Source organism: Oratosquilla oratoria, chromosome 5 (genome assembly GCF_046742065.1).
Source record: "Oratosquilla oratoria isolate Oo_2021 chromosome 5, ASM4674206v1, whole genome shotgun sequence".
In the NCBI taxonomy this organism is placed as follows: Eukaryota; Metazoa; Arthropoda; class Malacostraca; order Stomatopoda; family Squillidae; genus Oratosquilla; species Oratosquilla oratoria.
In genome coordinates this window covers 29,122,079-29,144,222 of record NC_134781.1, presented here as the reverse complement: position 1 = coordinate 29,144,222, position 22,144 = coordinate 29,122,079, and the positions used below count along the sequence as shown (strand labels likewise).

The following is a 22,144-nucleotide window of genomic DNA, read 5'->3' as shown; positions in this document are numbered from 1 at the left end:
TTAGTATAAAAAATCACAGTCTTGACTGGGACAAGGCCAAAATTTTGTTTAAGTCCACCTGTAGTTTTAGAAGAAAAATTGTTGAATCAGCCTTAATCGAAGAATGTCCGAATTTGAATATCTCCAAAGGTCAATGGTCCCCGGACAATCTCACGGCTAGCTGTGAGCCGCTTGGTTAAGAATTATCACCCTCCTGACCCTGCTTCCCACCCGTTTCACTCATGATCTCACACCTCCACCCACACATCCCCTCACCTCTGACTCCGCCCTGCGTGACGGGTCGTCCTGTTTTAACTCTGCGTGTTCCCCTTCTACTCACATTTCATTGTACTTATGTCTGCAAATTCTTGTAATCTGTACTTTCCTGAATAGGGCTATAGCTATTAGCCGAAATATAGAAGTTACACATTCTTCTAAAGTTTCCTCTTATTCCGACTGTGGGTTCTTCGTGATTGTTATATATATATATATATATATATATATATATATATACATATATATACTGTATATATATATAAATATATATATATATATATATATATATATATATATATATATATATATATATGTCTGTGAATTTTAGCTTTTCAACATGTCTGATAGCACGTTCATATAAAGATGGTGGGGTCATTATTGGCGTCGTTTATATTTTACAAATGACAACTTATTATTCATACATGACCTTCCATCTTATAGTAAAATAAATTCATTGTATGAACTTGTGAAGGTGGGCCGAAAAAATGCACCACGCCTTCGACTAAATGATGTCATCGCAATTTTTGCGGGTGATCGCGTCAACGTTTACGTTCGCAAGTTTTGCAAGTACTTGGATTTATTGGTAGGTGTGATCAAACTATATAGGTGCCATATCATGTACAATGACTGCATATTGGGTATATCTTACAGAATATTATCAGCTGTCTAATACAGAAACTGATGATTGAAAATAGTTTGAAGGGAATTTTATATATCTACAAAACGGTATGGTAATTTGCCATCTGTCGGACAAATCATAAACTAATGTGTCAGCTCAGCTGGTTTCGAACGTAAACATTGGTATCGGTGGGCGACGTCAACAGAAAGTTGGAGTCTTCGCTATTTGGTGTCTGGTAGGCATTTTGTCATATGAATTTAGTTATTTTTACCAAGGATTCAAATGTAGTTTTGTACGTATCGACCATTGGCAGTCAATGTATGATTGATTAAATTGATGACTTGTGGAAATAACTCATAAAATAAATAGACCAAGAAGTTAGAAGTCATTGAAACTGTCATTTTCACATTCCTCTCAATGTTATATGTATAATCTTAGTTTAAAGAAAGGATTCTGATGAAAGCATACCACCCTTCACAAAGGTGTAGTGTGTTCTGAGTGCAACATATGTTTTGGAATTTGACTTAACACAAGACATTTTTTCTTTGTACAAGAAATTGGATGTGAAAGTACGGTAGTACCTCAATGTAAAACTTGCCATGATATGAGTTGAAATAATAAAACTTAATGGTCAATTAACTTTAGTTATGGCTGTTTTATATAAATCAGATATAGCATATCAGGTGTAGATATTTATTAAGTTACTCTATACTCATACATGATACTGCATTCCATCTTCCAATTTCATGTATTATTGTATAAGGCTGGAGATACAGTTGTTAGTTAGATTATATCAATTGAAGGCAGCCTAAGATGATGGCATCATGTTTATTGTAGGAGGGATATTTAAGTATGGTAGTTGAGTGTAAATATTATTAACTAAGTACACATCTGCTGCATCTAGATTTACTAGCTAGCATGATCTCTGAGAAATGATGGTGGTCTCAATAGATTAATATAATATTGCTGGCATATTTAATATTATTATTATAGGTACATGTGAATCTGTGCATGGCGCCACCATCGCGCATGTACTGTTTATATCACCATCTTTTGCGGCCCGTTGGAATTTGTTTGGCTTAGTTTGAATGCTTGGAACGTTCAGCGCATGCAAATGATATTCAAATTGTCTTGTTCTTCTGCAAGTGTATGCCCAATTATTTATAAGGAAACAAATTTTCACCGATATAAACGCAAGTTTGTTTATTAACCTTGGCAAATTAGCTTTCCGAGTATAAATCTAAAACTAAGGCATCTATATATAAATATCTTAGTGTTATCTTCATGATATTTAGCTTTTTTCTCTCGGAAATGAGCAACTTGAGATCGTTAGAAATTTGCACAACTGAGCCTAAAGGGGCAACATGTAGGTAGGTACGTGCAAATCCGTAGTCGGCACCACCATCACGGATGTAATGTTTACACCTCTATCTTTTTGTGACCCATTTGAATGGGTATGCATCAATTTGAATGCTTGTAGTATTCAACGCATGTGCAGAATTATCAAATTGTCTTGCTGTTCTGCAAGTGTATGCCCATTTCGGTAAAATTTTACTTTCGACCTTTGTTGGAATATAGCAATACAAAATTAAATAGTAATTTTGTAAATTAAAATGTATGAACGTAATATGCAATTTTGTGTGCGGAAATGAAAATAAAAATACGTTGCTAAAACAGATTTCTTAAGTAACGAAGTTGTGTACTACGAATGGTACGCCATGTTTGTTATGGTAGATTCCGACGTCGGAGAAATGAAAGAACGATAAATTTGTCTAAACTAAAGTAAACTAAACTAACCTAACCTAACCTAACCGGTAAAATTTTACTTTCGACCATTGGAGGAATATAGCCATACAAAAGCTGAGAGAGTGGTTGAAAAGCCCGCCAACGTCTCTAACGACGACGACTACCAGCCAGATGATATCTAATTTGCAGGTAATGATTTATTAAACACAGGTTAGGTTAGGTTAGTTTAGTTTTAGACAAATTCATCGTCCTTTCATTTCTCCGACGTCGGCATCTACCACAACAAACATGGCGTACACGACTTCGTTACTTAAGAAATCTGTTGTAGCAACGTATTTTTATTTTCATTTCCACACACAAAATTGCATATTACGTTGATACATTTTAATTTACAAAATTACTATTTAATTTTGTATTGCTATATTCAAACAAAGGTCGAAAGTAAAATTTTACCCCCATTTCTTTTAAGGGAGCATCGCCAGCGAGATTTAAAAAAATTCTGGTACATGAGTGAATTTTAGTTAAACATTTCAAAAGAATCTCTATGATGGTGGCAACACTCATACAAAGTTATGCAGCTTATTTCGTTTCTATTTTCTATACAGAATAACATAGATAAAATAGTGTCAACATTTCTATAGCTATTTTGTTTTTTGCTACAGAATTGTGTTTATGGAGATATTTGGCAATTCCTCCCACCAGCATACTCCACAAAGACAGGGCATCAGTACTCTTCAAAAGGTCAATGTAAGGTCACGTTGGTCCTGGCGCTCTCACCATTTGCCACAATTTTGATTCCCCACCCTGTATTGTTGCTGTGATCATGGGAAAATTAACAAGAAACAAGAGAGTGAAGTGGCAGAATATAGAGAGGGCCTGTGAGTCCCTGATAAAGAAACAAGAAGGAAAAACAAAGAAAGAGGAGGAAAGGATCACAGCTATACTCAGCACTCTGCAAGCCTCTACTAGCCACACCCACCTTACACCTCCTCCACCCACACCACACCACTCACCTTCAACATCATTTGTGCCCCAAGACACCTGACAGCTATTGTTTTTATCAGAAAGCAATAGCAAACAACAAGCCAATACCATCCCACAAGACCATGAAAGTCAGTTTTGTACTGCCAAGGGAACTTCATCAGAAGGTTTGGAACGAATACAGGAGACTAACATCTGACAAGATTTTATCTGCATGTCTGCTGGGAAAAACACAAAACCTGAATGAACATTTACACTCAAGAATCTGGCATTATTGTTCCAAGTATAAGAATGCCAACAAGAACATTCTTGAGTTCAGTGTCACCCAAGCGATCCTGGACTACAATGTCGGCTATGAAGAAGGTTTTGTTGTTCCTCTTCTTGGGGAACCCTACACTCATATTCATAAGTCTGCCCTTGAAAGAAGAGACAGGAAATGAGAGTGAGTGATAAAAGTGAAGAAAAACATGGTTAAAGGGACAGATAGTGGGGACTATAAGGCTGGGGGCTTTTAAAAATGGTCATGAAAATTTAAATCCCCTGTCCTGTAAAGTTTATGTTTTTGTTCTTTCTGTTGTAATATCTTCAGTTGGTCTTTATGGATTTTTGTTTCATTTGAAAGTAAACATCATGCTCTATTTTCTACAGTAAAAATAAAAGAGATTTGATTTTTTTTATTTACGAAACCTGAATTTTGCAGCATTTTTGAATGATTCATATAAACAAATTAATAAAAAATCAGAGGTATTAGTTTGAAAAAATGTATTTACCTAGTTGTATTTTGTGGAAAGGGGAGCTACACTTGTGGTGTCCCGCCTTTGTATCTTGTAGTGTCTAGTTTGCTTTTAAACTTATGAATGGTTTTTGCGCACACTATTTCCTTGTCCAGTTTGTTCCAAGTGTCTACCACTGGAAAACTGTTTGGAAAACTGTTTTTCTTCAAATCTCTTCTGTAGCTATATTTTTTTATTTTCTTTCCATGTCCTCTTGTGCTTCTCCTGTCCCAGTTTAACAAGTCCTCTCCATCAAGTATTTCTGTGCCATTCATGATTCTGTAGATGGTCAGTAGGTCACCTCATTCTCTTCTTTGCTCACTTTATCTTCATTAGATATTCACTATGCCTTATATACTGTATACATGGGAGGAACACAATACCCTTAGGAATTACACACTAATGTAAGGGGTATTTATACCTATATTCATTAAACACCTTTTTGAAAAAATTTCACCTACTCTATAAAGTGATGCGACACTCCCTTAAAAAAAAATGAAATGCAAATTTGGCTATTAGCCATTACAAATTAGTTTTTCAAGTAAAATTTAAAGATAAGACATATATGAATATTTTAATGTAATATTTTTATTTTTATCCTATTTTCTCTTGGAAACAATTTTTTTTAAGATCGTTGGTAATGAAACAGCTGTGCCTCATTCGTCACCATGTAGGCATGTTCTCTGATACATAGTCATGTTTGGTAACGCATGACATGTCGGAGATACTACGTGTAGTAGTCGTAGAGGGTGTTGTTCACTAATACTTACATTGTTATGGTATGAATTTTAAGACAGATAGGCTATGCTATACCTATTACATAGCTGGCTATGGCTATGATAGCAAGTATATGAAATAACTGTTAATAATATGGTTAGTATTCCATGTCATGGACCATGTCCATGACCATGAGAAGTCTCAAGACTAGTGGTCCAGAGGCTAGAGTTAAATTTTCCTCTTGGTTTCATGATGATAACAGATATGAGCTGTTGAAATAAGGCTGTTTATTCAGATTGTCATGATTATAAATAACATGATTAAACAAAATAACTCCTTTGAAAGTAAAAAAAACTTTATTCATATTTCTAATTCAGTAAATTGGTGTAAAAAACAATTCACTGATTTCAATGGAAATTTAAATTAGGTCCTAAGATAGTTGTAGTACTGATTGGTTAGTGTACCAAGAGGCAATCTAAAGTTAAGGGCTAAGGCACCTATATATGCACTTTTCAATGTAATAGTAGAGTTCTTTTGGTTGCACTTACATTACATTGCACATACATTACATCGATGGAACATGTTACATGGTAGGTGTTATTAAGAATAGTATAAAAGGAAGGTCCTACATTGTTTTTGACATGCTAGGGTGATTTGTTGACCTATAAAACCTTCACGTGCCAAAATGTATGTCAATTGGGCCAGGGATTTGGATTTTATGGATGATTATCTCTATATCGACAATAGTTGCCATGGCAATATGATAGGTGTTAGTAAGAATAGTATAAAAGGAAGGTCCTACATTGTTTTTGACATGCTTAGGTGATTTGTTGACCCATAAAACCTTCACATGCCAAGTTGCATGTCAATGGGGGCAGCAGTTTGAATTTCATTGATAATCTCTAAATTGACAACTTAATTGTTGCAATGAAAATGCAAATTTGGTATGATGCAATGTCTCACATTGTTTTTTACATGCTCAGGTGATTTTTTGACCCATAAAACTTTCACATGCCAAAGTGCATGTCAATTGGGGCAGCGGTTTGCATTTTAAGGATGATTATCTCTAAATTGACAATAGTTGCCATGGCAACATGATAGGTGTTAGTAAGAATAGTATAAAAGGAAGGTCCTACATTGTTTTTGACATGCTCAGGTGATTTGTTGACCCATAAAACCTTTGCATGCCAAGTTGCATGTCAAATGGGCCAGGGGTTTGGATTTTATGGATGATTATCTCTAAACTGACAATAGTTGCCATGGCAACATGAAAGGTGTTAGTAAGAATAGTATAAAAGGAAGGTCCTACATTATTTTTATGTGCTCAGGTGATTTGTTGACCCATAAACCCGTCACATGCCAAGTTGTATGTCAATTGGGCCAGGGGTTTGGATTTTACTGATGATCATCTCTAAATTGACAACTTGATAATTGCAATGAAAAGGCAAATTTGGCATGATAGAGATGTACCACATTGTTTTTGATATACTCAGGTGATTTATTGACCCATAAAACCCAAGCATTTTAAATTTCAATAAAATTGGACCAGTGGTTTAGAGTTTGTGAATTTCTTTACCAAAATCTTTACAAATTACCACCCTTAATTCTCACACTTTGTTATGGTAAAATGTAGCCAAAAATTTGGAATAGAAAAATAATTCTAAAAATTGTATCTCCCTCATTTTTCAAGCTAATTAAAAAAAATAGTTTCTAATGAAATGGTCTTTCATATGCAACAAGAATTTTTTTTTTTTTTTTTTTTGTGCCCATAGCTACATATTAATACTTAATCATTGTGTCTTTAGTCTTTACCCCTCTTGTGATAAACAACAATTCCCTTAGTTGAATAGAATTACCAGGTGGTGGCAAGAATGAAATTTGCAAGTTTACTGTTGTCAGTGAAGATAGTTTTTAGCCCCTCAACTGGTGCCAAGAGTTATTCCCTATTTTACGGGAAGGGGAGCTATGCTTGTGCTGTCCCACATTTGTATCTCACAGTATCTAGTTTACTCTTAAGTTCATGAATGGTTTTTGTGCACACTATTTTTTTGTCCAGTTTGTTCCAAGTGTCCACCACTCTTTGTGGAAAACTGTTTTTCTTCAGATCTCTTTTATAACTTATGTTTTTTTATTTTCTTTCCATGTCCTCTTGTGTTTCTCTTGTCCCAGTTTAACAAGTCCTCTCTATCGATTATTTCTGTGCCCTTCATGAGTCTGTAGATGATCAGTAGGTTGCCTCTCCAGAGTCGGTAACTCCAGTTTAGCTGGTGCTGGGCTGTGGGTCATCTGGGTCAGCTGTTGGTGTGGTGGGAGGAGGGATAACGGTCGGTGTTGTAGGAGGTGGGGTAATGTTTGGTAAGGTGGCAGCAGGGGCAATGGTAGCAGTGACTGTTGGGATTGTGCGTTTCATGAACATAGTAAGCTTCTTTTGGATTGATTGCTTTTTTTTTTTTCTCATTATAAATTTCATGATATGGATGCACTGCATCGTTTATCATCTTTTCAATCCTTGTAGAGCATTCAAAGTTGGGGTACAATTCTTCCAACTGTTTAAGGAATTTATTCATTGTAGTGAAGCTTTCTGATAATCCCTTAGTGGTGAATTTCTTTACTGGCAACTCTTCTTCTTCTTTCTCTGCCTGTCTTCTCTCCTCTTCAGCCACTTATTCCTCTTCAAATTCGATGAGTTCTTAATTTGTTGTTCACTGGATTCTTGATCTAATAATTCTTCCACATCTTCTAATTCACATTCCAATGAAAGTTCTTTTGACAATTTCAATATTTTTTCATGTATCTCACTGAGTTCTTCTTCACTGTCAAATCCAGCAAAATCATGCACATAATGTTTGAGACACTTTTTCCAAATTCCATTCATACACTTTTCAGTGACAGCCTCCCATGCAGCAGATAGATTCTTGATGCACATAAGAACATCGTATTGTTTCCAAAATTGATGTAGGCTTAGTTCTGGGTTGGCATCTATAGCAGCTATTGCTTGGGTGAAAGTGATTCTCAAATAGTTTGCTTTGAATGTTGCAATCAAACCTTGGTCCATAGGTTGAAGAATTGATGTCGTGTTAGGCGGCAAATAAACAACTTTCACATTGGGATGAAGATCACCCAAGTGAGGTGGATGTCCAGGTGCATTATCCAACAGAAGTAAAACTTTAAAAGCAATTCCTTTTTCTAACAAATACTCATGCACTTGAGTTATGAAGCAATTCACAAACCAGTCTTCAAAAAGTGGCTGAGTCATCCATGCCTTACGATTTGATTGAAAGTAAACAGGCAAAGTGTGCTTGTTTACATGTTTGAACGCATGTGGGTTTTCTGAATGGTAAATTAAGAATGGCTTCAGTTTGAATCCTGTGATATTCCCGCCAAGCAGAAGAGTAAGCCTATCCTTGTAAGTTTTAAATCCTGGCATTGTTTTAGCTTCTTTATGGATATATGTGCGTTCTGGCATTTGCTTCCAATACAATCCTGTTTTGTCTACATTAAATATTTGCTGTGGAAGATAGCCATCATCTGTAATAATTTCATCAAGCATTTCCACAAACTTTTTAGTTCCTTCTTCATCTGCACTTGCTGCTTCTCCAGTCACATGAACACTATGAAGTTGAAATCTTTTCTTAAATCTTTTAAACCATCCAGTACTTGCAACAAAATCTTGTGTGTATTCATCTCTGGCATGTTCCTTCAAAGTCTCAAACAGACTTTTTGCCTTCGTCTGTACAGTAAACAGGCTTAACGGTGTCCTTTTCTGAATTTGGTCTTCCATCCAAACCAGGGCTGCGGAGTCGGAGTCGGAGGTTTTAGCTGGAGTCGGAGTCTGATTTCTAAGAGTACTAGGAGTCGGAGTCGGAATTTTTTATCCGACTCCGACTCCTTAAGTCCAATAAAATTGTTTTTTTAACATGGTTTCCCTGTTTGGTTTTACCAGTTGCACAATTTAGCAGTTTTTGTATGGTTTTGCTTTTATCTTTGGAGGCAATAGTGAGTGTGTGCAGTGTATATGTACACTAAGTGGTCTCTCCAGATGGAAACAAAAAACAATCCATCAATAATAAAAAAAAAAGAAAATACACAATACTGACAAGCTATCGTTGTCAGTCTGGGTAAAAGTGTTTGTGGTCATGTATTTGTAGTTGTTTCCTGTAAGGAGAGTGAAACTATATATATGCTGTATTTACATCCACTCCTCGTTTAACGACCTACTCGGTTAACGACAACTCGGAGTAATGACGGGCTTTATGATGTCGTTTAACGTAAATCTCCCGAAGTTACGACGTCGTGTACGATAATTAAGTTGGCTGAGGCAAATTTGTATGATGTTATAAATGAACTTGTACGGTGGATATTAGCTGTGAGGTAAAGTGTTCTGAAGCTTAGGTCTACATTACCATCCTGCAAGCTGCAAAAACTACCTGGGGTACAGTGTATACCGGTAGTGGTAAATTTTTAGTTTCGACCATGGGCGCAATATAGCAATAGAAAATTAATTATTAATTTTGTAAATTATAATGTATCAACATAATATGCAATTTTGTGAGCGGAAAAAAAAAATGCTAAAACAGATTTCGTAAGTAACGAAGTCATGTCGGACGAATGGTACACCATGTTTGTTATGATAGATGCCGATGTCGAAGAAATGAAAGGATGATAAATTAATTCGTCTAACCTAAACTAAACTAACCTAACCTGTGTTTAATAAATCATTACCTGCAAATTAAATGTCATCCGGCTCGTCCTCGTTGTCGTTGTCGTGAGAGACGTTGGCAGACGACAAGATGGCGTCCCAAGCCTATGCTACCGACTTCGTTCATTAGCATATTTTCTTGTAGCAAGGTATTTTTTACTTTCATTTCCGCCCACAAAATTGCATATTACGTTGATACATTTTAATTTACAAAATTAATAATTCATTTTCTATTGCTATATTGCGCCCATGGTCGAAACTAAAAAAATGTCCCGGTATTCAATATGGAATGTCAGCATACGCGGATTTGGTCATATACGGTAATTTTAGGAACCTAACCACCGTAAATAAACAGTAAATAAAGCTTTAATGTACTGTATAAAAGAGGGAAAATACACGAAAATAAAGATACATGTATTGCTGGACATTGTACATACAGTACATGTACGTATATGTATACACTCGCTTAACGACCAATTCGGTTAACGACGGCGAGCTGGTCCCAATGGTCGTCGTTAAACGAGGAGTAGTTGTTTATATATATATATATAATATTTTGTACAATACTGCAATGCTCTTACTTCAACATAAATAAACATCAATTCGTGCTGCCACCATGTGATGGCATTGTGTGCTACTAGTACTAACTAATGTAAACAAACAGCTGCAGATTCTGCCTGAAGCAGTGTCTCCCAGTGAATTTTCTTTTCCTTCATTTTTGGTAGTTTCATCACATTTTCCTTTAATAGAAATATGCTAGATTATGATAAAGCTACTTCAGAATATGAAAATCATACATTTATCAAAGAAATTTAGTGGTTTGAAATATACGAAATAGAAACAGGCTACTGATCATGGTTACTAGTGAATACGATAGGCCTACAAGTGAAGCAATGAAAAATAGAAATCAGAGTAAAGAAATTCACGAACCATTTTAATCTAATCCAAAACTGATCATGCTATAAAGAAAATTGCAAATTAGGCCTAAGTGTACCAGATATTTATGCTTTAACCCATAACCATAATTCTATCCATCTATATACAAAAGGCTTTTTCCCCCTTATCAGGGAGGTAGCCAAGTCAAAAGGCATAAACCCACTCCCACCCATCATCCCTTCCACCCTCACATCTTAGCTCCTCGTGGACGACGGGTCATCCCTGCATCCCGCCCACCACCCTGGGTCAGAAGCAATGCAGGACACAGCACATCCACAGCAAGGCTGCTTCACTTAATTGGCGACCCCCCTCTCTCCGTCCCCTCACATAGAAAACGGAGGATGGGGAGAAGTCCCTTCGGGCTGCGTCAAAGTATCATTCACACTTTCCCACTCCCCAAACCCCCCCATCCTCCCATCCCTTCCCTTTCTTTTCATCACAGTATCATCTATACACAGCCCTTCTCCACTCATCCTTATCTTCTGCCACCTCCCTTCCCTGCTCCACAGACCCCCATCCATCCATCTCATCCTTGGTCATCCTCTCAAGTTCACTCTCTCCATCTCTGCCTTCCATACCCCTTTCACCAGTCTTCCTTTATCCATTCTTTCCATGTGTCCAAACCATCCTAATAGTCTTTCATCAGCCCTCTCAGCCAACTCCTTTTCCACCCCAGCTCTCCTTCTCAGTTCCTTGTTTCTCACTCTATCCAGCCTTGTAACCCTCACCATACTTCTCAGACATTTCATCTCAAACACATTTAAACTCTTCCTCTCTGCCTCTCTCAAATTCCATGTCTCTGCCCCACACAGCACTGTCGGCACAATCATCCCTTCATACAATCTCCTCTTTGCATTAATTCACAAATGTCTATTTCTAATTACTTTTTTAAATCCCCCAAGGCATTTGTTTGCTTCTCTCAATCTACAGCTTACCTCTACCTCTACTCCTCCCTTTGCAGCCACATATGACCCTAAGTACCTAAAACTATCCACTTCCTCCAGCCTCTCCCCTTTAAGACTTACTTCCAACTCTCCACCATCCTCTCCTCTTGTACACCTCATCACTTTACTTTTACCCAAATTCACCTTCAACTTTCTCCTATCACACACCCTCCCAAACTCAGTCACTAACTCTCCCAATGCCTCCTCTGACCCTGCCACAAATGCAGTGTCATCAGCAAACAACAACTGACTTACCTCACACTTTTCTCCATTTTCCGCAACCAACTCCAGTCCCCTGCCCATTTCTCTTGCATTTACCTCCCGTACCACCCTCATCCATATACACATTGAACAGCCATGGCGACATGACACATCCCTGACGTAGTCCCTCCTTTACCTCAAACCATTCACTCTCTCCATTTCTGATTCTAACACAGGCTCTACTACTCTCATAAAAACTCTTGACTGCTCTTAACAGCTTTCCCCCAATACCTGTTTACCCTATCATAAGCCTTTTACAAATCCATAAAGGCCCAAAAGACATCCTTACCCTTTCCTAAAGCTTTCTCACAAATCTGTCTTATCACAAAAATCTGATCCACACAGCCCCTACCTCTCCTAAACCCACACTGCTCCTCACCAATTACTTCCTCTGGTCCTCTCCTAATTCTCTCAGTTATAACCCTCCCATACGCCTTCCCAACTACACTCAACAAACTGATCCCTCTGAAACTACTACATTCACACTTGTTCCCTTTTCCTTTGAAAAGCGGAACTATACATGCACTCCTCCAGTCCTCTGGTACTCTACCCTCCCTTAGACACACATTAAACAACCTCACTAACCAGTCTACTATTACTTTACCTCCCTTCTTCAGACACTCCGCATGACACCCATCTAACCCAGGTGCCTTACCTGCTCTCATCATTTTAATCGCTACTTCCACCTCATCTTTTCTTATTTTTCCCTCATTTTCCTCACCCATCACTCATTTTCTTTGTGCCTCCCACTGCTATCACCATTCCCTCCCTATCCTCCTCTACATTCAACAGTTCCCTAAAATATTCTGCCCATCTTCCCCTTATCGCTTCCTCTTCCATTATCATCTTTTCATCTTTGCCTTTTACCTTTTCTTCTCTACTTGAATCAACTTCCCTTCCTCTTTTAATCTCTTAATAATAGTAAAAAGAAAATATTTAGGCCAAATCTTATACATTGTGTAATGTGACCTTGGTAAAGACAAATATTGATATACTGGTATACAGAATAGTCTGTAAAACCCTACTATTGATAGTAGCCTATTGAGTGACTACCAGACCTTAAATATTACCTACAAGATATACATTTTGCATGATTTGGCTATGTTTCTTTTTGTAGGAATTGGTAAACAATAAACATTGGATGCAAGAACAATTTAGATTACTTTGCCAAAGTTTCCTACTTTTCCCAGTGATGTAGCCTAGGCCAATTGTAAGGTCCTACCTGTTGTATGATAAATGCTGATTATGAGATAGGCTAACCTAGCGAATCATTAGCAGTTTGTATTATTTTTAAAACTTTGATGAAGAGAGTGTATATACAGTATATATATATATATATATAATATATATATATATATATATATATATATATATATATATATATATATATAAAATCTATTTCTTTTGGTACATGTTTATCGGGTTCTTTAAAAAAAATAGATAAAAATAAAGAAAATAGAAAAATAAAACTAATGAATTAATGAAAAAATTATTATTATTATTATTATTTTTTTTTTTTTCATTTTTTTAATATAAAAAAAAAAGATAATCCCAAAATAACCTTATAATCCACATTTACCTTTTTACCATAAATTGTAGGGTCGAATTTGTTTTTCCTAGACTATAGGCTGCCTCTATTCATAGGGTATTCTAGGAGTCTAACCTATATTTCTCATAGACTAGTCTAACCAACCATTTTCATTACATTAAGTTGATATCAGTTTACCCTACTTATATAAAGTACAAACTACTGTTTTTTTTTATTTGCAAATTTCAATTGAGTAGTCTATAATTTCTATAATTATGAATAAAGCCCATTTTTTTTAATGTTTACAAATAAGAAATTTGTATAGATTTGAGCTCTAACCTCGTTAGTAACGCAATAATACTGGTAGATTCAAACATATAAAATATTTTAAGAAATTTCTATAGTGAATTTGTTATTAACGTAATAATACGGGTGTATTCAAGGTACAGTACATGTTGTTATATTCTTGAAAGATTTGTCTGCATTTTTACCATTACAGTAATTGGCAAGCCAACAATAGCTGTAAAATACTGTCTATAGATGTGCACTGTGAAATAATTTGTTGCTATTGTGCAAATAGAAAGCAGTAGGTCTCATTATTCCAAGCTAAAAAAAATCTAAAAAAAATTGATACGTTTTGTGTTGAGAAAATTTAATAACCGTCCAGTATAGAATAGTTTTATAGCTAGTTACAGGATATGTACCATTTATAGAAGTTTCCAGAATGTAGTTTGTATTAATATTTCATTCATTCTATACTATGGGAGTTATAGCCAGTGGAATGTATTTCTATTTTTATAAATATAATTATTAATTCAAATTCCTGAATAATTTGTCAACTGTCAAGTGACAGAGATGATTTTTATCTTTAAGTAATTTAAACTAGCTACTTTACGTTTGTTGACAGTCTAATTAATTCAAATTATGTTAACATCTAGAACTCCAACATGTACACATGTACATGACAGTGTAGACAATAGTATATATCCACTACGTATGCACTATGCACGTATGTCTTCATGTATGTAAAAGTCAATGGAAGTGCCCTGAGATAAAGTTTGACCAATCTCAGAGGCCAGATAGGAATGACATTAGAGCAAATGTCACAGCATTTGATGATGACTGAAAAGGGGAGGAACAACAGAAGATATGAACAGTGTGCACAGGGGAAGGTTGTCTCTCTCTTTCCTGAACTGATTCCTGGTTTTTATGATAACATGGTGAAATTAATTCTGCAGTAAGTACTAGGTAGGGCATCCTCCATTAACCTTTCCTCATCATGATTTGTCACATTTTTTCCTAATATTGTGATAGAAGGTTTATGAGATTGGACAAATGAAATAACAGATGATTTTTTTTTGAGGGGGGAGGGGAGGGGCACAAAGGAAAAAGAAAATATCTAGCTTGAAGTGGCAACTCTGCCATGACAGATCTGAAAGTGCTCATAAGCTGGTAGATGATCATGAGCATAGATAATACCATTATATATTTAATATATATATGTTTATACGAATATACATGCTTGTGTGCATATACTGTACATATATAAAGCTGGTTGAGTGTATATGTGAGTATATTTATCAAACAAGTGAATGTTTCACGTAAAAAATAATATACATGAAAAATATTTATAAAATGCTTGCTTAATAGGTGTGGGAGGCTGGTATATGGATCAGCAGAATAGATTTCCACATAGGGGTCAAGGAGTTAAGGAGTCGGGAGTCGGAGTCAGAGGAATCAAAGGAGTCGGAGTCGGAGTCTGAGGAATCAAAGGAGTCGAAGTTGGACCTTATACCATCCGACTCCGCAGCCCTGATCCAAACACTTAACAATTTCTCCATTTCATGGATGGGCCCCATATGTTTCTTGGTTATCACAGTTGAACGCATGGGTGCAGAACCTTTCACAGCCTCACAAATTCTTTATTTGTCCTTCAAGATCATTGAAAGAGTTGAATGTGATAACTGCATATCACGTGCGATTGCATTCACTTTTTTTCCTCCTTCAAACTGCTTAATCACATTCAATTTGTGATCCAGATCAATGGCTTTTCTTTCCTTCTTGGCAGACTTGGGAGTGGACAAAGGTAATTTCCTCTTGGGAGCCATCTTGGGGTATTTTGTAATAAAACTTTTCAATGGATATGGAGGATGTTAGCACTGTGACGAACAAAGTGTGAATGAGGCACTGAGTGAGTGAGCAGCATCACTATCATGCGTTGAGAGATGGAGAGGTGGGCGGGAGGGTAGCGCATGAAAATACGAACTAATAAGTATATATTATAGTAAAAGCCCTTGTATCTGGCATCAATGGGACCCTAAGGCATGCTGGATATTAAAAGATTCTGGATACTTGAAGGGATAATAAATACAGCCTATAATCACTTTATTCACTAACCATGTCAGTTGTACACCAACAAAACATAACAGCAGTCACTTTATTTGCTAACCATGTCAGTTTTAAACCAATAAACCATAAAAGCACCAAATCTTTACAATTAAACTGTATGTGTTTTGTAATGTTACATACAGTGTACTTCTCTTACTTCCTATGAGTGTGGCAATTAAATGCGATGGTCAACAACAAACTGCCCCCTGATATCCACCCTTCTGAATCCTCTCTCCCACGAAAGGACAGAGTCCACTTGGCCAGACTGCGATGCGGTCACCACCCAGCACTTCTAAGCTACCAGAAGAGGCTGGACGACCGTGTTGTGAACAGCTGCCCAGGATGTAACACTTCACCCCATACCATACAACACATAATGGAAGACTGCATTATACACAATCATGCACGCAAACAACACAACATACACTCTATAAAGGATTTGTGGGAAAACCCAGTTTCGGCTGTGGCCTTCCTTGGGGAGACGGGACTGCTCGGACAGACAGTCTAGGGAACGACAACAACAACAACAACAAACTCGTCTCACTAGTCGGTTGTACACTTTTCTTAACCTTAAACATCTGTCCACCTTTCATAAACTCTCTTATGTCTATCTGCTTGCAACTCTTGCCTCTTTGCAACAAAAACTCATTTTGAATGCAGTGAACAGCCATGACATCACACGTGGTCATGTAACTGCATTGTTCAGCAAACTTAACAAAAACTGCTAAATCTTTTACTGCATCTGTCCATGAAACTTTGGGCTCTGGGTCATCTTCCTCTTCACTATCTGCCACGCGCAGGAGTTGGAATTGATTTGTATTGATTTTATATATATGTAGATTTTCATATATTTTAATGCTTGGAAAAAATATGCCAGATACTTGAAGTTGCCTATTAAAAGAAGCCTGGATACAAGGGCTTTTACTGTATATATATATATTTTGCAGACGGGTGGTGATGGTTGTAAAGTCGAACAGTCATATGTCGGATAGGTCATAAGTCGACGACTATCTTGTGCAAGTTGTGTCAATGTTTCTAAAATATTTAAAGCTAGTGAGTCAGTAAGTTTGGGAGTGTAGTTGGGAGGGTGTCAAGAGTGAAGAGAGGATGAGGGAGAGAGGGGTGGCTATACTGGTAAGTGAAGAGATAGGTAGATGTGTGGTGGAGTGGAAGGTTTCTTCAAGATTATTATGGATGAAGTTGAAGCTGAGAAGGGAGGTGTTGGTTTTTGTGAATGCATAGAGGGTTTGGGGAGGGGTGTCAATGTGTCTTGCTGCACTGCTTCTGACCCAGGGCATTGGGCAAGATGCAGGGATGATCCATCATCCAGGAGGAGCCAGAGTAAGAGTGAGGGAGGGGGTGAATGGGAGTGGAGAATGTGAAGATGGAATGGGTGGGATTGGATTTTATGCCTTTGTTTTTTGACTACCTCCCTTGTAAGGGGGAAATAGTTATTGGTATATGTATGTATGTATGAGTCAGTTGAGACTATTGTAGTAGCAAGTGAAGAGGACTATCCCTTGGTGAAATATTTATCCTCCTTCACCTCAATAATCCTCCCCCTGTCTCCGTCTCCCTTGCGGCAAGAGTTACCTTTTTTTTCATAAATTGCAACAGTATTTATATTTATCTTTATTTTATTTTACTAATTATTTATTCTTTCTCAGGTTCACATACTGTACATTAAAATCTTTTTATTCTATGCATCAATAATTATAATTTAAAAGTCAATTTTAGATATTACAAATTATTTCTGGGTATTTTTTTTTTTAAGCATGGGATGCATTATCATATTTTACATTGATTCCTATGGGAATTTTTTTTTTTCTCGAATGTTTCACATTATGAGTAAGATTCGGGAATGAATGATGCTCATTAAGTGAGGTGCCACTGTATGTATATATATATATATATATATATATATATATATATATATATATATATATTCACATATATGTATGTATATATATGCATATATATATATATATATACATATATATATATATGTATATGCTAATAAGAACATATATGTATATATAGATGTGTGTGTGTGTATATATATATGTATATATATATATATATACATATACACATATATACATATACAAAGAAATCATAAAACACATGTGATGAGCTATTTTTGCATAAACCACCAGGAAATTGAAAAACAGATATCGAACGTTTTTGTCTATTAAGATATTTTCAAATGTCTTAAGGGGGGACTGAACACCTTACCCAAAAAAAATTTATATAAAAAAAAGTTGATGGTCTTTCAACTTGAAACTTTCAGGTTTTGTTTAAAATATAGGTAGAAATATATTGTGAACCCGAGAACTTGCTATGTCTTGATGTCACAACGTTTTTTTGACATAATTGAATACATACATCATATTTTTTGTACTACAGACTTCTGCTTTTTCATGGTAATACCTATAGATCCTATAAGCCCTTTCACACCTACTTTTTTAAAAATTCATTATACGACTTGAGATATAGGTGTCGTAAGTATTGTCACTTACATCACCCCTTTTTTCCGCATTTTTTTCCACTTAGATGGAGCCTGTTGCTCTGTTTTTCAAGATATCGGAAAAAAGCAGGCATGGAAATAAAGATATTATACACTACCAGAAGCATTTTCAGGCTGCTACAATTTATTAAAATTTTTGGCATATTTTTAATTGCAAATATTTGTGGTTTTTGAGATACGAGCTTTTAAAGTATTCAGCATTGTATATCTCTGTTATTTTTAGTGCGTTTTTTTTATCATATTTACATACATTATTATATAATGTATATTAAATAAGTTGACAGTAAATATTTTCATATATATAGATATCTACTATATATATTACATTTAAATGTATTTGTTGCTTGCCAAGCGGTCCTTTTCATAATTGAAGATTTTGCGCTTTTACCGTTTTAAAACCTCACTGCTGGGGTGTCATCACTATGTCAAATCATTTCAGAGTGGTTTAATTTTACCAGCAATGAGCTTCTTCTCTATGCTCAATGACAAAGCTCACCAAACTTGTTTTATTATCCTACACAGGCGCAATCCCAGCCCCATATGTTTCTCCTTCGCCAGCTATTTTCTCTTCCTCCTGAATTTTCCTCATCTTCTTCTTTTCATCTGGAAATAAGCACTTTGTCAGCTGTATTGTCAGGTGTGGTGGTATTTGGTGGTGGAGATGGTGTTAGCAGTGGAGGTAGTGGTGATGTGCGTGGAGGTGGTGTCTCTCCTCCAAGCCTCTCATGCCTTGCCCTCCATCTAGCACAACTTTCATTCCACTTTTGGCTCAATTTTTTTGTCTTTTCTTTGGTTTTCCTCCTCATTGTGATGCAGTTGATGATTGGAGATCTAGTAAGTGTAGTAATGTTCAGGAAATAAGACAAACAGCGGCACAGGAACACCATATCTCTACAGTCAGTGAGGTGTTAATGCATCAGTCTACTCTGATGTTTGATGGGTAACATAGGCTTGAAGTGTGCTGTGCATACCACATGGAAGAGGAAGTCATGCTGATGCCAGATGTACAAAAATATAGCTGTTTCATAGAATTAGACAATTGAAAACAAGACATATTTATAAATATTTAGGGCCTATTCTTGCGTGAGCCATTTAAATTGACACGCCTTCTGGGCCCTTTAAACTCCCTCCATTATGCTGGGTGCAGTTAAAGCCATGGAATAGCTGAAAACGTGATAGCGGAACTTAAGAACTAATGGTATTAATTATAATTGGTACCCAGACCAAAAATTTTCCTCCAACTTCACCAATATTTTTCCTTTATTTTCACTGTTTTCACCTTAACAAAATTGCTTAAACATACAACCCAGTGCTGTAATATAATGAATGCATCAAGGCTATAAAATGAAAAATAGACATTTTACCTTTTTGAGGGTGATGAGGGGCTTGCTTGGGTTAGAGGGGTTCTGAGGCTGGGATGGCTTGTTACTGACCACCCACTTGACATTGTATCTCATTGAGGAAGTCATCTATGGCTGCAGGAGTCTCAAAACCCTCAAAATCATCTGCATCATCCCCAGAATCCTCCTTTTGTGATGGTCCTGGTTGTGGGTCGGCTGGTTGCGTCTCAGCGCTTCAGCGTAAGAATTTTGTGATCTAGCGTTGCCGCAGGGCATTGATGTGGGCATGATACTGTTCGTTGTAACGAACATCTTGCTTCACTGTTGATGGAGCTATCATGCTCAAGTAGGTGCCGCATCCTGATGCCCAAGTTGATCAGTTCCTTGACACCGGCTATGGTGAGTCCTGCATGCGTGGTTACCTGACCCTCCTCCTTGTCCTCTTCCATGATGTCAGCAACTGTAACAGGGGCTGGCTGTATCATTTCCAGGATTTCATCCTCTGTTGTGTCCTCTTGTGCAGCTGCCTCTGCCTCTGCCTGCATTGACTGTGGCTCACCTTCTACTCTCCCGCGTCAGTCCTCCAGCAAACCCTCCAACACATTTCACCATGCATGGTGTAGTGTGGTGGCCTGTACATGTAAACAAACCCTTGACCAATCAGAGTGCAGCTCAAGCCAACAAAGATGGCCGCCACCCGTGATGTCAAGGGGACATGTGATAGCAGCCGTGTGCCACGTGATATGAAAATTTGGGCTAGAGGCGTGCGATAACAGCCATTTTGATGCGCGATATGGAAATTGTGTCAGCTTTTCAAGTATGCGTGATAGCAGTAAAACGCGATGGCTGAACGCGCGATAGCTGGGGGATAGGTGTACTAGTATGCCTACCATAGTTGAATATTGTAGTGCTGGGCATCATTTTGGACATATTTCATTGCAAATAAATGGTCTTCATTCTATTTTGTACAAAGAAAACCCAAAATGGTAAGGAAAAAACTATATACTTAGAATTTATATTTAGATAAGATGAGAGGGAGGGATGGTGAATGGGGGTGGAATGGGTAGGAATGAAATGGGTGAAATTATACCATTTGACTTTCGCTACCTCCCTTTTAAGGGGAAAAAATACCTTGTTATATGAGTGGTAGGGTGGTGAATTTAAACACCAAGAATCCATTGAAGTTTTATTACTGACATTTTTGTCCAACTAGGACTAAAGAGGTCCTAGTTGGACGAAACATCAGTAATAAGACTTCAACGGATTCTTGGTGTTTAAACTCACCACCCTATCACTCATTCTGTCTTCACACCTCAACACTATGTATGTGCTTTTGGTCACCAAAAATGCATGAATTTTAACCTGTTTAAAAAACATTACCTATGTATAGTGTGACCTCCTATTTTTTGAATAAGAAACTTAACATAAAAACTTGCACTACACACGAGTATATACAATATACACACATGCATATGCATATAAGGTTGAATATGATTATTCTGTGGAAAATCTAACTTACAAAGAGCAGATAAGTTAAATAGATAGACCATGTGCAGAAAAGTTAGATGCAATAGGCCTGCTATCATTGAAAGAGAATAGAGAGAAAGAGGTGACATGATCATGGTGGTCTGGTTAGAGAAAAGATTTGGTAGAATTAACAAAGAAGACCTCATTCTTTGTAATGGAAGGGCATGACAAAATCATGGGAACAAACTGAAAGTCTGCATGTTTGAAGGATTAAAAAAAAAAAAAATCATCAATATAGTTGGGTCATCTTATGGATTTGCTTAAAGGAATGTAAAATTCAATCACTGTCTAACCTCAGTATCTTGTCTCTCCCCATTCCCTGTGTATAAAATTTCATTAGCCTTTGAACTCTTGAGAGTGAATTGAACATTATTTTTGTTTGCAGGTGTAGGAGAGGCTAAGAACATGTCAAGATGAAGGCTGGTGACGTTTGTCGCTGTATTTCAAACTTCACAGGGGTCTTGCCCGAGGAACTCTCCATCTGCAGGGATGATATCGCTCAAGTAAGTAGTGTCATTACTTGAGTGATTTACAGGACTGAGACAAGTATTATCATCTGAAGGCAAAGGGATGGGCATTAGTGTTCATTTGGGCTACCACATTGTTTTTAAAACACCATGTTTTTGTATTTTGCAGTAGAATAAAATGGATTTGTGTTTTGATGGGGGAGGAGGGATATATCTCCCAAAGTTTGTCAGTGAAGTTGGTGTTGTCATTCCCTAGACTGTGTAGCCAAACAGTCCCATCTCCCTGATGAACACCATGGCTGAAGTGTAAATTTTGTTGTTGGTGTGCATGATTGTGTACAGTGCAATCTTTTATAATGTGTTGTGTAGTATGGGTTAAAGTGTTACATCCAGAGCAGTTGTCTGCAGTGCAGTCATCCAGCCTTTTTTGGTAGCT

At 36.9% G+C, this 22,144-nt stretch overlaps 1 pseudogene; it reads left to right on the top strand.

Annotated features, from left to right (window-relative positions):
- The first annotated feature begins 1,010 nt into the window (after window positions 1-1,010).
- LOC143025423 (uncharacterized) overlaps window positions 1,011-22,144 on the top strand; it is a 137,315-nt pseudogene continuing 116,181 nt past the window's right edge.